Source organism: Vidua macroura, chromosome 4 (genome assembly GCF_024509145.1).
Source record: "Vidua macroura isolate BioBank_ID:100142 chromosome 4, ASM2450914v1, whole genome shotgun sequence".
In the NCBI taxonomy this organism is placed as follows: domain Eukaryota; kingdom Metazoa; phylum Chordata; class Aves; order Passeriformes; family Viduidae; genus Vidua; species Vidua macroura.
In genome coordinates, this window is record NC_071574.1 from 4,099,912 (window position 1) to 4,112,587 (window position 12,676).

Below are 12,676 nucleotides of genomic sequence, written 5' to 3' on the forward strand. Positions count from 1 at the left end.
ACCTCAGTTTTCCCTTTCCAAAAAGAGCAAGGAAGACTCAAAATAGCCATATAAGTAAGAGCTCCCGCTCTTCAAAAGATTGAATTTTAGAGCAAAGAATGTATCCATAACAAGATCTTTCGGTCAAGACTGCAGGTAACAGGTATACTGCTTTTGGGAGCAAATGAATAATCTGTCTCTGAGGAAACACTATAAAACAGGGCATTACAATGAAAGCTCTGGAGCTGATCAAATGAGTTACAGACAACAGCTAGAGGATGCTCCAGAGTGAGAGTTTGTAAAGTGACTGTCAGTAGAAGTTGAAAGTGACGCTTATGGCAGATTGTTTGACATTAAAAGTTTAAAAGTTTTAAAGTTCTTCTAAAAGTTTTCTTTGCCTTCTCATGTTTACACATTTCTACTGGAGTTTCTCACGCACTGTTCATGTAAATAATGGTTGTTTTGCATTCTTCTTTGTGGGAGGAGAAAATTGATGGACTGTTGGTTTGACCAGTGTGGCTGGAGAGGTGGCAATTTCATCCTCCAACCCACTGTCACTTTTAGAATTCTACATATTGCGAGGTCAGAAATAAAACTTCTTCCTTTCATTCTTTGGATCTTGGCGTGCGTGTGTGAGTTATTTCGTGCTGTAGTGTGATGCCTTCCTCCACCGGTACAGCGGTGCAACCACAATGGGCTGGAGTGTCCACAGAGGACATCACAAAATTGGTGGCATCACAAAATTGGTGGCAGGAGGGAGAGCAGCAGTACAACAATGCAGCCTGTGAGAGTTAAGTAATTTTTCTGGCTCTACTGGTCTGCAAAGGCAGCCTAGGAAGAAAAAGCAATTTTCCAGTGGTTTTTCTTTGTGCTGCATAGAAGGGTGCCAAGGATGTCCTTGAGCCTCTTTCAAACCTGCCAATTTCTTCCCAGCTTTTCAATGTGTTTTGACATATAACCTGTTTCTCTTGGAAGATGTCTTAGGTTGCAATGCAAGATGTAACCAAAAATATGTATTCCATTAGCATCTGTTAAAAACAGGTGGGGCAGTTTGCCTTATCTCTTCCTCAACCCATCCTCCCTCTGGGAAATAGCTTCTGTTACTGGGCCAGTGAGTGTCACTGCATGGCTGATACAATTACATCATCCCACTGGGAGATGCTCTGCCCAGGGGAGGAGCCAAGCATTCCCAACTGGATATAATCAGACATTTGGAACACCACAGGCAGTCTTTCCCCACTGGATTCCCAGAGGATCAGCCTTTTTTCCCACTGGATTCCCAGAGGAAAATCAGGCCCATCTACACCTGATGACACACTTTAGAGGAGTAAATCATTGCTTACCTCACCACAAGAGTGGCTCGTGCCGCAACGAGTCATCTCTTTGGAACAAGTCTCCCTATACTCAGCAGCATGACTCCTTTCCCTTCCCTTCCCTTCCCTTCCCTTCCCTTCCCTTCCCTTCCCTTCCCTTCCCTTCCCTTCCCTTCCCTTCCCTTCCCTTCCCTTCCCTTCCCTTCCCTTCCCTTCCCTTCCCTTCCCTTCCCTTCCCTTCCCTTCCCTTCCCTTCCCTTCCCTTCCCTTCCCTTCCCTTCATGGGACTAAGGATGATCCCAATGTATGCTCCTTTTTAAGCGCCCATGGATATTTGATGCTCACCTACAAGGGTTGCATAATGGAGAAAATACATCTTCAGCACAGAAAAATGACTGTCTGAATAAGAAGGCTAAACCAAATCATCACTTTACAAAGGCAAAGCAAAACAAAGCAAAGCAAAGCAAAGCGTTACTTTGCCGCAACCAGAGCACTGCACCAGGATTGACTGCAAACAAGATGACAGCTCCATATGGACTGTCTGCTGTATTATTATAAATAATTCATTCCTTTTGGAGCCTGTATTACTGCAGAGCATAGATTATATCTCAGCTACACAGTAAATATCCCAGTGTCTCTTCCCAACCAGCATATGAGTTTTGCCTCACATTACATGGTTTTATAAACAAGATAAGGAAACAGAGAAACACCAAGAGATGGGAAGATTTGCAAAAAGTTCAGCTGATAGCTGTTTCCATGAAGGACATGCTAAAATTTCAGTGAGTAGATGTTAGAGGGTGGTCAAGGCGGGGGAGGCAGTTACAAAAAGCTTGTCCTTGTTTCTGGAAGGGAGAAAGTTCTAAAAGGTTTCCTGAGTCCTCCAGATGTCAGAGACCAAAGCAAACCATTCTGGTTTCAGAAATTTAGTGGTTCATGATGACCAGTTCTACTCAGGCATGTTGCAGCATTCAAAAAAAATCAAACCACAACAGTTTAAAAGGCTGCAGATTGCAAAGTGAACATACTGGGAGAAATTTGGCTTGTCTTCATTTCCTTCCCACTCTCTGCTTGAGGCTATTCCTGCATCCCCCAGGTTCAGCAGTTCCCTGCTTATGTACTTTGTCAGCAAAAGAAATATCCTTTTCCCTGCTTTGTGCTTTTCAGTCTCTGGTGGTTTGCAAGGACCCAGGCTTATTTGTTGAATGCTCACACAGATGGTGACAGCTCCTGAAAGTTCAGTGACAAGGGGAAAAGATAAGAGCATCTTTAATCAGTCTTCCATACATGAAGGAAGGGGTGACACCCATGCTGGGCCATCTTTACTCACAGATATAGGCTGAGGGAAAATGTCACTTCCAGGATTTACAGAGGATCAACACTATTGGAAGTGTTGCATAAAAGGATGGTGCTTGCATCTCCTCACCTTCCAGGCAATCTGATGCCAGGGAGTTTGGTGGACAAGAGGCATGCTCCTCTGAAAAAATTAAAGCTTCTAACATTAATTCTGCCTTGGAGGGACTGGGAAGCTCAACATTTCTTCACATTTTGGCTACGTGTGTCCAGATGAGTCTGTGGATGTGCAAAAAATGAAATCTATTTGCCATAAATAGTCAAGATGTGGGGTTGGGGTTTTCCCTCCTTTTTCTTTTCATTCCATGGATTGCCATATCTATGGAAGAAACATAAAGAAGAGGCAGACACATCTATGGGAGCCAGCTCAGAAAAGATCTTCACCCAGATCTAACATTTTGCACTGCCCTCGGTGCCCACAACTTCCATCATTCCTTCTCCAAACTGAACAAGCAAAAACCTTTCAGATAGGTTTTTTTTAGGGTATGTCAAAAAGAGAACCATCCTCAATTTTCGTACACCCTCTACAAAACAAATAAATCCTATTTCACAGATAGGGAGGCTGAAAAAGCAACCCTGTTTTTTCAGGGCTTTTTCAGATTGGAGACAGACAGAACTGAAGAATTGTGGAAAATTGAGGAAATCATCCAGATTTGCAGCTGCTTGAGCCTCTGCCTTGCCTCCTTCCCCAGGGAGGCCTCACATATGTGGAAAAACAGCTCTAAAAAGCACGAGTATTGCTTGCTAATGTTGGTAGCAGAGTATAAAGTGGAAACAAAAGCACCATTTTTCTTTCCCTCTCCTTTTTTACATTTTCCTTCACTTCACCAGCAGGGGAAAAAAATTCCCTATGCAGGCACAGAAAAAGTGAAGATAATCAAGCAATTTTCCATCTTCAACCAAAATGATGACTTCTTCTTTGATTATAAATTCCAAATAAAATTACTATTATTCCATTTCCTTTGAATGCATTACAAAAAAGCAATTGCTGTTTTTTTTGTTCAGTCTGCAACCACTGATGCCTTGTGACGGCTGACCTAGAACAGAGGATAGAGGGAGTTAAAGAGTAAAGTAGGGATTTTTTGAAAGGTATTTATTATCCTCAGTGGATACCCCAGCCATGATGAACCCAAAATGGCCACAAAATGGATGATCAGTCTCTCACTTTTATAAGTTCTGGTCCATTTGCATATTGGAGCTAATTGTCCAATTACAGCTTTAGCCCATGAAGTCCCATCCTTCTTGTTTTTGTTTCTTCATTCCACCGTTGTTTGTGCTCTTGGGCCTGAGATCTGGCTCATTTGTCCTTGGTCCCTGCTAGAGAAGGAATTGTTTTGTCTCCCTACTCTGTGAAGAGAGCTTTCTATCCCCTAATATGAAGCCCAGACCCACACACTAAAGCAGCACAGAATCCAAAAAATGTAAAAGCTAAAACCCTCTTTCCCTATGCATTATTTTCACTCCAGGTCTTTCTAGACACCATTCATAATTAACTGATATTTAGCTGACACAGAGCTGATCTTTCCATTTCTCTTTAGGTTTAGCAGAGCCCTACAGACCACGGTGAGGAGGATTTCAAGCATTCACATGGTTTCCTGTACCCTTGGTCTCTATTTCCTGTGCGGGAGAACGCTGTTAAGGAAAGACAGGGCATCAAACCCTGTGCTGGCAGCACCTTTCAGCTCCATCTTCATATGGAGCACATCCTCCCAGCCCACAGATGGTATCTGTGGCTCTGCTGTGCCCTTACCAAGATTTAAGAGGAAAGAAGAGGCATGTTCAGAGGTTGCATGGCTCATGACATGGTTCTGTCATGCCAGTGAAAGTGGAATAGGAAAATATGAATATGGAAGTGGAATAGGAAGATATGCAGCACACAGCACTCATCCTGCAGGCAATAAATAAGTGGCACTGCAAAAAAAAATGGGTTGCCATCACCCATAACCATCATTTCATACTTGATTATTATAAATATGTAACTCCTATTCTTTAATCAAAAATAAGCTGCTGCAGAGTTCACCATCTATCTCAGTGGAAGTCACTGAAGGGTTTGGAGACGATGTGCTGGAAAAGATGCAATGCTCACCAATCCCTGTGTTTTGGAAAAGCCCCTGCTTTGCCATACACCTACACACAGCTGTGCTGTGCTCGGTGAGCCAGCTCAGACCAGACACCATTAAGTTAAAGTAATGCAGAGTTCATGCTGAAAGCTACAAAACCATATACAAAACCCATCCATGACCTGAAAACATTAGGCATATGAGTTTGTGAGGTTTTCCCCATTCAAACAGGCAAGGGCTGTGTTTATTTCTTGTCAAATCCCACTGTTTTCTAGCTGAGGGAATAAATATATGCAGAGTTTTTGTAAGCAAGGCCAGCTCTGCCCTTTGCCTGACACCTCACCTGGAGATGTAGTGGCATTTCATTTATCCTGCTTGTCTCAGAGTTAATTTTTGCAGCAGCCAGGAAGGGCATAGCCCTGCAATTATTTGATGCTGCCTCATGCCATGGACATAGGGTGGTGCTGTTTCTTTGGTGGTGCATGGTCAAATCACCCTGGATTCCACGAGGTGAGTGGTCACATGTTGATTGTGCGTCCATCTGTACACTCTGCTATTAGTATTGTTGTTACAGTTTTTCCTATTTCTTTGCTTTTTTTTTTTTTTTTTTTTTTGCTTATCTCAAATTTTTGTGCCTCCAGTTCTCCTCTCTATCCCACTGCATAGGCAATGGGAAGGAAGTGAGTGAGCAGTTTGTAGTCTGGGGTGCAACAGCAGGAACACTAAATTCTGTGATGAGCAATCACATGTAAATAGTTTGCCTATATTTTAACTCTGTTATTAGTGTCTTGTTGCTACTCTTAATTGTCTTATTCCATTGCTGTTTCTGATAAATTGCTCTTATTTCAGCCTGTGATCTTTAGTTTTTTGTGCCTTCAATTCCCCTTTCCATTTCATCACAGGAGCAGCAGAGAGAAAGTGAGCAAGCAGTACATGGTCTGCGGCATGTCAGTGGGAACATTAAGTTGAGGAACACCGTTCTAAACCATATCTCAGGACCTGGAAATGGAGTTGGTCTTCATAATGACTCTCAGTCATTTAAATGAAGGTGAAACACAGGAGATACAGTTTCTGAGAGAGGCCATAACAACTGAGAGTGGTACAACCACACTGTTTCATGAGGACAATCGAATGGCAATTTCCTACATTCACAAGAACAGTCAGTACAGCAATTACAGAAGGTTTGGTGATAATGTGAACTTGGCTACCACCAGCAGCCAGACAGGCTTTCAGTCAGTTGTGGCAAGTGAGTTTCTCTTCTTGCATATGTCTGCCCTGCACTGTAAAAAGAATAAATGCTTCCAGGATTTCTGTATCCTGACACCAGCCCAGGATGATGCCCATTGACAGTGCCCTAAAAGCCCAGGTTGGAGTGAAAATCAGACCTTTGCTTTGCTAGACTTTGGATCTTCAATGGCACCACAGGAGGGATGCTCAGTTAGGTCAAGGATTATGAAACAGCCTTTCCCCTCCAGGACACACATTCAAGCCTTGCTGGATTTGCTAATGATCAACCACCCTGGCTTCACTGCGTTTGGAAGCATGTCTTTTATTTCACAGCTTTGCTCTGTGCTGCCTTGCTGCTGGACTAGGTCACTGGGCTGCCTCTGAGTTGCCTGGACAGTCCTCCCACCATGAGGTGCCCAGGGCTTGTTGTCCATCTCAGGAGGAATTTTCTGCTGACCTGGACCCAGCTCAGTGGAGGGAAAATGGATTTAGTGTTGAACAAGGTCCTAACTTCTTGAGGTGAAGGGTCTTTCACAGGGCAGTCTCTGCTCCCTTGCAAAGGATGAGTTATTCAAAACTGCCCCTTGTCCATCCAACAGACAGAAATATTGAAATTATCCCAGAAGTATCTTTGGGGGTTTTTTAATATCACATTCACGGATCTATTGCATGACTCTTGCACTGCCTTCACCTTGTCCATCACTGAGTGCATCCCTACTTCATGTCAAGAGGCCAAGGATGAAATACCATTTAAACAAATTCAGCAGGATCCCAGAAGGGACCTGGGCGACACACCAAACAGCCAAGAGATAATAAAACCAGTATTTCTTCAGACCATTGCTGCCTTGGAGCACTTCTCTGGCATCAGTCAGAGCCAGTCACAGGCTGCCTGCTCCATTCCATACACCCAGGAGCAGGAGACAGGTGGCACATGCTCCAAAAGCCAGGTCTGGGCTGTGGTGACACAGTGAACCCCAGGGCAGTAAAGCACCAAAACAGGCTGAAGAGAAGCTGGGGGAGACTGACACATGGCAGGGAAGGGATTCAGAAGACAGGTCTGAAAACAGGAAGCGTGCCTTGCCAAGCAGAGCGATGCTTTCACCCTGCAGGGATCAGCTCCCGATCGGACGTTCTCTGCAAACTGTCTTCTGGACTTAGAGCTACAGAAAGTCTGTTAGGGAGAGCCCTAATCAATCCCCTGGTAACCCTGGGATAGAGGTGAAACTAGACCTTCTTTCAAAAAAAGAAACTAGAACACAATAAAGGCAGAAAGTACAGCTGTTCTGTGAGAAAAACAGCAGATTCACCCAAACTCCAGGGTGAACCCATGGAGGAAAGAGAACCTTTCCATGTCTTCTGAAGCTGCCCTGGCAGAACAAAAATCTATTAATAATTAAATCTATGTTTGATGCAATTCAAGTAGGGAATTCACAGAGGAATTTGCCATTGAATAAGCAGTTCACTTTTGCACGGTGATAAACCTAGGCACAGCCCGGGTGGCCTTTGCCATGACTTGTTTTCATTACCTCGGCAAAGCAGCCCCTCGGGCACACAGCCGGGGAGAGGACACAGCCCAGCCGGCCACCTGGGAAGTGGCCAGTTCCCAACCCTTGCTTTCGTGGCTGGGAGTTGGCAAAAAACTGCCTGGACCAGGGCAGAGGGGTCAGGGGCTGCTCAGCCACTTGCAACCTGGTGCCCTGAGGTCAGGGTGGCTGCAGACAGCACGAGAAGCCGAAAACTCCACCAGATGCCCAAAGGGGAGCTTCCAATTTTGTGTGTCCAGCAGCACCAAGAACTTCCCAGCCTGAATTTCAGGCTTCCCAACTCCTGCTGAGGCTGGTTAGAGCTGAGCAAAGGCACGGGGTCCAGGTGGGGTAGGGGGCAAAGTCCCCCAGAGCCCTGCCAGCGGGGTTATGAAAGCCATTGCAGGCTGGTAACAGGGACACTTGCACAACCAGCTGGGCCAGTGACGCAGACACGGCTGGCTTCTGGCCAGGGCTGGATGGCCACCAGGAGGTGGGAGCTGCCTGCAGTCCGACCTCCAGCGGCCCAACCAGCGTGCCTCCACTGAGCACACCACCAGGGGAAAGTCCAGTCCTGGGCTCGGCTGCCAGCTCCATCACGACAGTCCCTTTTCAATTACAAATTTACTGTGTGGAAACTGCTGACTGCCAGGTTTCTTTACTGGGGCACCAAGGTACCATGACACCAGGGTAACAGGGCGTGAAAAATAAAAGTTGCATCATTTTACATGACAATTGCAGTGCCCAGCCACGGGTCCTTGGCATCCCTATGTCAATACCACAGTTCTCCATCACTTTGCTTTTCAACAGGAGCCCGGAGAGTAACAACAAAAGAAAAATGATGTCAAGAAGACTGTCCTTACCTTAGCGTAAAATATCCCAAAGCAGTCATTGGAAAGGAGGATGGATCTTCAGCCCCTTGGAACACGTGTCAGAGAGCAGCACTTGCAGATCACCTCTGAATGGGCACCAGTGACAATGAATGGTGCTACTGCACAGCCTCAGACCCACTCCTGCTGCCTCTCCATGCCTCTGTGCCAGGAACTGCATCACCGTCAGAAGCTCCACAGGGGCAGCAGCTCCACTGATTTGGGCTCTGGAAAGACTGTGCAAATCCCAGGCTTTTCAATGGTGCTCACTCCACTGGCCTCCTGTTTGCCTCAGGGCTCTGAGCAGAGGCAGGTGAACCATTCATGCATCACAAAGTGTTCCAGGCGTTTCCAGAAGGTCAGGAAATGGTAGCTCTGCCAGGCCTGACCTTTCTAAGGACCCCTGAAAATCATGTCACCAGCTGATAGCTGCTCAAAAGTTACAACCACATCACAACAACATCCTAAATGGAAAATGTGTCCATTTCTGTCTCTCAAAAGGCAGACTAATGGCTGAATGGAAATGTTTGCTAAATATGCTAAATGGAAACGAATGATCCTCCCCCTTTTCAGATACAGGTGAGTATTGCATCCAAGTGGTTGCACTGGCTCCAAGGAGAGCTATTCACTGGTTCCCTTCAAAGTCACTAATACACATAGAAGGAAAATAAAATGGCTTTGCCCAAAAAAAGGCATATAGCAGGTCCTTGGAGCATAAATAAGTATTCAAAACATTACAAAGTGTCAGAAAGTAGAATCAGAGAGGTACTGAGCAAGTCAAGACAAAGCCTGGCTGCCTCATGTAGAAGTCTTGGAAATTTTGATTCCACAGGCAGACACCTCTTAGAAAGACGCCTATTTCTAAATACTAAGTACTCTATTTAATCATCCCCACTGCAGTGTATATTCATATCTGAGATGAAGTGACATGCATGTTTCTTTAACAAGATGTCAGAAGTGTCACTATCATTCCCTCTTCCTTAACTGCCTGGAACACTTTACCATCTGCTACCCAGACTTGCTACTGGGTAGCAAGACAGATACTGGGTTCAAGTGGTAGAGCTCCACATCGTGAAATGCTTTAGTGGCTGAAACCCTTGACTGAAATGAGAGCTGAGGGCTTTGGAAAGCTATCTCGGCTATCTGTGGCAATGCCACCTGTTTTAAACCCCTAAATCTCTGCCCTACTTCACCTCAGGTGAAGTTTCAGGGCAGCCTGCCTCAAACCTATCACGATCCCTATGGTTTGCCACTAGTGCTGGCTCACAGCTTCTTCCCAGGTGCCCAAAAGCAAGCTGAGGCAGGGAAGGGAGAGCAGGGGAGCCCTCCCAGCCTGCTGCCCAGGAAGGGAGGAAGCCCCACAGCAGGTTAATGGTGGGGAGGTGAAGGGCTCCTGGTGACATGACAGGGGCAAAGTGTATCCTGGGGGGGCACAAGGCATCCCACAGGAAAGCAGGAGAAATCAGGTGTTGGGATGTGCGTGCACCAGGAAGTTCAAACCCACCGCGCTCGCAGCCATCTGTGCTGTGTAGGAATCTCACTGCCACAGACTTTCTCCTGTTAATCCACTGTGACACCCCAGGATTGCTGCCCATCTCCCCAGAGATGGCAGCTTCAGAGCATGCTTTTCCAAGCTGAAAATGTCGGCAGTTAGAGCAGCAGTACCAAACGCAGCACAAATGCCTTCCTGACACAGGGATGACCGGCTGGGAGGAGGTGACTAAGGAGGTGGAAGGATCATTATCCTCAGATCATTACCAATCCCAGGGAAGTGGAGTTTGAGGAAATCATTGCTTTTATTAAATGCTGGGAAAACTTCAGTCAAAGCCATATTTTTTAGTAAGTAACAACAGCTTGATGGTCCAGAGATGTCCACAGCATTGGAAAAGGATTAACAGTCTGGGCAGGATGTTTGAAACATCAGCATCTCCAGGGTAAGACCAGGTCAAAAAAGCTAAGAAAAAAGCATTTCTCACAGCCTATGCACCCTTTCACCTGGACCCTTTTTCTCCATCTGCTCAGTTCCCAGCTTGTGGAAAAATGAGTCAGATGCACATGGGAGAGCTGAGATCAATTCCTGAAGAAACTTCTTTTTACTAAGTCATGTGCACCTAAAATTAATCATACCTTTTGTGTATTTTAAGAAGGATTTTATTTTCCATAGAAGGCTAGTAGGGCTTCTGAATCACCCCCAAGGAGTGCCAAGCAATCACTGATTCACATTTTGGAGCTAAATCACCACTCTTCCCAATCCTGAGAACAGAGCAGTGTGTGTGGAAAGCAGCTTTAGCGGGGACTTCTTTTTCTTTTACAAATGCCTTTTTTATTGTCATGCAAGCATGGGCACACTAATTGGCTAAGGAAATCCAACACTCAAAAGAGCAGAGGAAAACACATGCAGTACAGCAGGAAGCAGGAAACCTTCTGTCCTTCCTCCTTGGAGATCACATGAAGAGGTGGTTTGGCCGAATCCCAACTGCTTGAGTCACCAGAAAAATAAAATTAATAACAAACATATTGCACAGCCATTCATTAGTTACTTAAGGACTGCTAAGCTTGCTAGGTGGTGAGCAGCTCCAAGAAATCTGCTGGAACAGGAGGTGAGGAGGATGAGCAGCCAGCTCATCCCAAGGTTTTTTCCATGGGGCAGGAGGGCAGAAGAAAGAGCTATCAGGATAAGATGCACCTGAATGCCAGCAAATGCCTGACAGGAGCTGAGGACTTGGAGCTCAGAGATGGGCCCAGCTGCCTCATCTCTGAGCAGGACACAAAGCCAGCAGCTTCCCTGTCTCCAAGTCTCTAATCTGCCAGCAGCAAAACCCAGGCTACCTATCCCCTTGGCCACTTCTGTCAGGGATTTTCTTTGCCAAATCCTGCCAGAAATGGCAGGGCCATTGGGACAGCTCATGGATTCCTTGGCTCACCAACCACTCTTGCCTTCCAGAAGTATCTGGTCTTCTGAAAAGGGAAGAAAAAACTGATTACAGAGGTTCATGCATGTCCCAGATTGAGAAGCAAGATGTTTTCTATTGCCATCTGTGTAGCAGTTGTCTTCTGTTAACTGGGCAGTTTTCCTTATCTCTTCCACAACCAATCCTCTCTCAGGGGAGACATCTGCTGATAATGGGCCATTGAATGTCACTGTGTGACTGATAAGAGCGATAACATCCCATTGTGAGATGCTCCACCCAGAGGGAGGAGCCAAGCATTCCTAACTGGATATAACCTGGGTTTTTTGGGACACCAGACTCAGCCTTCCCACTGGTTCCCAAAAGGAACAGCTGGGGTTTTCTACTGGACCTTAGAGGAAGACTACACCCTTCTACAGGATCACTGCTCCAAGAGAACCACATCTGCCACTCCAGGAGGACTGCAGCCACTCCAATTTGGACTGCTACCAACACCCTGACCAAAAGGGTGTCAGGTTGTATTCTGACTCTGTCAGTGGTTTTCCTTTTGTATTATTGCATGTATTTTGTTGTTTTTTCCCTTTTCCTAATAAATTGTGTTTCAGACTTGGAGTCTCTCACTGGTTTTGCTTTCAAGCCAGAACAATGCACAGCAAGCATAGAAATAAACTCTTAGTCACAGGTTTACCCTTCTCTTAAGGGTGCCCAGACTTGAGAGCAGACAAGCCCAGTCAGGTGCAGAGCCCTGCAAGGAACCAGGGCTCCCAGTCTTACATGGCAGTCAAGCCTCTTTCTCTTCTTTGTGTATTTCAAGTGGAAAGGATATGAATCAGAGCTGAGAGATCTTCAAGGAATGTTCCACACGCTTGAAAGCAGAGAAATCCAGGCTCCAGCCTTTTCCCTCCCAGGCTCTCCAGCTGCTTCTCCCCCTTGCTCCCTGCATTCTCTGCTGAGGCCAGGCTACTTCACTTTACAGAAAACAAAACTGGAAAAGTTAGTGGGCTACTAATTACCTACCTGTTGTTTAATTATCTTTCTTGGGGTTTTTAGTTTGTTTGAAAGCATTTACATTCGAGTATTTTGCTTAGGGAGGGCTAGGTGAGCCTACACACAGACAGGTGGAAGTTTAAGCACCAAGATCTAGGACCCACCTTTGAAAAATGCAGCTGCTTTATAGATGTGTTTTTGAAGAGAAAAGCAGGATTGAGAGAAAAACGTCAACAGTAGAGGGCTTGTGAGACTATCACAATCTATGCTTTGACAATCAAAAAAGGAAATGAATAACAAACAGATAAGATCACAGATGGGAATAACAGAATTAGCACAAGCCTCCAGGGATGAAACTGGGATGCAATCAGTCAGAGCCAAGAGGGTTCAAAGCATCAAAATGGTACAAGGGATCAAACCTAGCTCTAGAAATAAGAAAGAAAAGTCTGAACAAGGAAG